Raw genomic sequence first — 4,068 nt, 5'->3', positions numbered from 1 at the left:
TCTCTATCTCTATCTCTCTCTCTCTGTCTCTCTCTCTTTCTTTCTCTCTCTCTTTCTCTCTCTGTCTGTCTCTCTCTCTATCTCTTTCTCTCTCTCTGTCTCACTTTCTCTCTCTCTCTCTCTCTCTCTCTCTCTCTCTCTCTCTCTCTCTCTCTCCCTCCCTCCCTCCCTTGTCTTGGACAGTTCACCCATTAACAAATCTGGCTACGTCTTCGCCTGTCTTATGTTTTGTTCACAGTTGTGGAATTACTTTTGTCTGTTTGTTTGCTTCTATTTCCCAAGATTGTCATTTTATGCAACCCTTTTGGTGACTGTCATGTCTTGCTAAAACTTTTACTTTCCGTTCAAGATGTATAATGAGTAGATCTATGCTGACTGCATAACCTTGAAGCCAGGAGCTCAAAGTTTCTGGGCTGTCAAACTTCATTGCCCTTCTGTGTTACCTTCTCTCTCTGTTGTCTTGATCTAGTCTGACTGTCGAGACGCGCCACAGAGTAGAAAACGTCTTTTTTTAAAGTAAAAGTTTTACGACACTTGTAACACAATAAGGTCATATAAGTGCCGAAGATTAGAGGTGTTACAAGAGAGTACAAACATAAAAAGAAAGAAAGGGAGATAAGGACGATAGATGTTTGATAGGAAAGAAGGAGCAAACCATACCAGAGCACCCGCCAACCACCCACGGAAAACGTCTGTCGTGTATGACGTCACGGCAACTGAACTGTCACTGCCCCACACCCACAGTCCCACAGAGACTTGAGATCTCAGATAAACGTTCAAAGTTTAGTAGTGGAGGGCTAAACTGTACTTTTACCGTTATCGTCTGTTGCCGCAGTCTAAGTCTGACGTCCAGAATGAGCTACAATCTTTTCTAGATATACCTTTGAGACATCTGACTTGGGAAAATTTTGAGTTTTTAGTTTTATATGTCAATATTTTTCGAATGCAATTCTTGGAATATCTTGATAACGACTCCGAATAATCTTACACATTACATTTATTGAAAATGCAGATAGAAAATAGTTTCTGACCTGTCTCAGTAACCAAAAAAGAAATAAACAAACAAAAAACGACCAAAAATGTCAGATAGAACTTTGTAACTCTAAGTTAGCGACCCATCAGAGCAGAGGCCGTTACGTGCACACATGTTAATTGTTGCTGCTCTCACCTCAACCCCACCTCACCCCCACCCCTCCCCCCCCCACCCCACTTGGGCCCGTGGGACCCACATAGCAGCAGTGAATGAGAAGAAGAGGAACCCCTCTCTCTCTCTCTCTCTCTCTCTCTCTCTCTTCACTCTGCTTCATCAGCCGCCGCGAGGTAGAGGTGGGCAAAATCCGGATAAATATCCGGATAATTGGATAACCCTCAATAATACATTATCCGAATTCAGACTTTTAACTCTCTTTCCTGACCCGTTTGCCGAAGTGGGTCCACCCATAATTTGTTGAAGTGATGCTAACCCGTCTGTCAATGTGGTTTTTCTAACCCATTTGCCGAAGCGGTTCATAACATTATAATTTACCAAAGAGGTGCACTAACATAATATTATCCGGATTTTGTAAAAGAGACTCAGTGCCCTGCACTACGGCGAGGCTGCAGCATCACTTTCCTCAAACGTTCCACCCCAACCAACATTACCTCTCCCTCCCTCCCCCCTTCTCTTCCCGACCAACACTGCTCCTCCTTTCACTCTCCCCTCCTTCTCCCTCCTCCTCTTCTCTCCTCTCCTCTCTTCACCCCTTTCCGCTCCTTTCCCTCTCTCTCTTCTGCCAGTCAGTCGCTCCGCTACTCGCTCGCTCGCTGCTCGAGCCGCCCAGTTTTTGGAAATCAGTCGCGGAAGTTAAAAACCCAACTCACGATTTCAGCCAACAGCCCAGTCTTGATGAGTCTTGTCAGTGACGGGGCCTGGGCTGGATGTGAGGCCGTGTGTTCTGTAGAGAGTATTCTCCCCGGCCGGCCGTATGCGTCTTTCAAAAATCTATTAGTCTCGGAAAACAGATGTTTCCGTCAGTTACTGTAGCGAAGCGTTAAGTTGGTGGTTCGAGAGTGTCGGGAATAGATCTACTGCCATCTCAGAGGGAGATTGGAGAAGAAAAGCAAACAAGACAAAAAAAAATCGACACATATACAAACATACACACACACACACACACAAACACACACAAACACACACAAACACACACACATACACACACACAGACACACGTACACACTCACACACACACACGCGCGCGCGCGCGTGCAAACACACGCAGAAAGATATTTAAGAAATGATGCACCGTCAGAATAAAGAAGAGTTTTCAGACTGGTGACGTAATGGTATCGAGAAATATTCGATGGACAAAAAGAAAAATAGAACCACGCCATTGAAATAGAAGAATATGAAAAGAAAACAGTCACCAAAAATAGATCTATTTTAATCGAGTCCTGTATTATATTCTTACTCAGAGAGGAGGCCGTGAGGATATTTCAGTGAGTGCCGGAGAAATGTTTTGATCTCCAGTGTAGTGATCATCATCGCTTCTATGTCTGGATTCTATATCTCCGTGTCTTCAAACAGGTAGGTTGTCAAAATATTGTTGGGAATTTCACAAGTGTGTTCAAGTGGATTGTTTACCGACTCTCTTTCCTCCTTCTACATGTATCTGTGTCACCACACATATTATCTTTCTTATTTTTTTTCTCTGTCTTCATCCACTTTAAAATAAAAAATAATTTTCTCGTCTTTTTTGGGTACATTTCAATTGTTTCTTTTCTGTATTTAATTTCTTTAATCGTTTCTTTCTTTCTTTCTTTTTCTCTTTCTTTCTTTCTTTTCGTCTTTCTTTCTTTCTTTTTTCTCTCTCTCTCTTTCTTTCTTTTTTTCTTTTTTCTGTCTGTCAGTCTTTCTTTCTTTCTCTCTGTCTGTCTTCACGCATTTCTCGCTTTCTTTTCCCCCCCTGTCTTTCTTCGTATTTCTTTCTTTCTTTCATTTTTCTCTGTCGGCTTAAGCGGTTTTTTTTACGCTTGTTTATTCATCTTTTCATTCATTATCATTCGTTATTTCTCGTGTCATATTCAAAATACATTTATTGAACGGTATCAACTTTCCGACGGAGAGCATCTCAGCATAAATATCAAATTTTATGATTTCTGGCTAGACGCTGGCAATAATGTTAATGTTTCTCGCTCTGTCCTGAGTTCTGTATGTATCTACTTGAGGTCAGCTTCAGGCGTCTCTGTGGGTTTGAGAACTGAGCCTAACATGAACTTTTTCAGTGACTTGTCTTAGTTTAGTTTAGTTTTAGAAGAGATTTTACGGCGTTCGCAACTACACACGGTCATATTATGAGCGCCAGAGATTAAAAGTGTTACAATAGAGGTTTTTTTGGGTTTTAGTAGAGGTTTTACGGCCCTCGCAGCTGCGTAAGGTCATATGAGCGCCAGAAGATTAGAGGTGTTACAAGAGAGTTACAAACGGAAAAAAGAAGAAGGGGAGATAAGGACGATAGATGTTTGATAGGAAAGAAGAAGCAAACCACACCAGAGTACCCACCAACCACCATCTGCGTCTTGACTGTCGAGTTTTAGACACTCGGGGTTTCAAGCTCTGGGCGTGGGTTTGATTCAAATGCGGGGAAAATGGTTTAACGGGTACCTACATAGTCGCTTTTAAGGACAAGCGGGCTAACTCAGATTTCTGGGGTTTTCAGAAATCTTAACCTACACCGAAAGTGGGCATTGCCCTACCTGTAGGAGAAGTTTGGTTTCATTGGTGAGTATATTCGTTTGGTTATAGAAAAAACTCTCCTTGTCTTTTAAAGAAACTGAACAAGGGACAATTACTAAACCTTGGATTTTCTCAACACAGCAGTTTTCGGGATAGCCCCCTTGTGCTTAAAAGTGACCATTTGTCTTCTTGTATGAACCCACTCCCTTCCCCCGAATATACACAATTAGACACATACGCAAAACACGCACACACATTCGTATACAAACTCTGTCTGTCTGTTTGTCTGTCTGTCTGTCTGTCTGTCTCTCTCTCTCTCTCTCTCTCTCTCTCTCTCTCTCTCTCTCTCTCTCTCT

The 4,068-nt window shown here is 42.3% G+C and overlaps 1 long non-coding RNA gene across 1 annotated transcript in view; it reads left to right on the top strand.

Moving 5' to 3' along the window:
• The first annotated feature begins 1,713 nt into the window (after positions 1-1,713).
• The window catches only part of LOC118478343, a 58,286-nt gene continuing 55,931 nt past the window's right edge, over positions 1,714-4,068 (top strand). Inside the window, exon 1 of the long non-coding RNA XR_004858969.1 lies at positions 1,714-2,563. This is a non-coding gene — a long non-coding RNA (uncharacterized LOC118478343). The remainder of the gene's footprint in view (positions 2,564-4,068) is intronic.

This window comes from Aplysia californica, unplaced genomic scaffold, assembly GCF_000002075.1.
Source record: "Aplysia californica isolate F4 #8 unplaced genomic scaffold, AplCal3.0 scaffold00513, whole genome shotgun sequence".
Taxonomy (NCBI): Eukaryota; Metazoa; Mollusca; class Gastropoda; order Aplysiida; family Aplysiidae; genus Aplysia; species Aplysia californica.
This window is presented reverse-complemented; position numbering and strand designations above follow the sequence as displayed.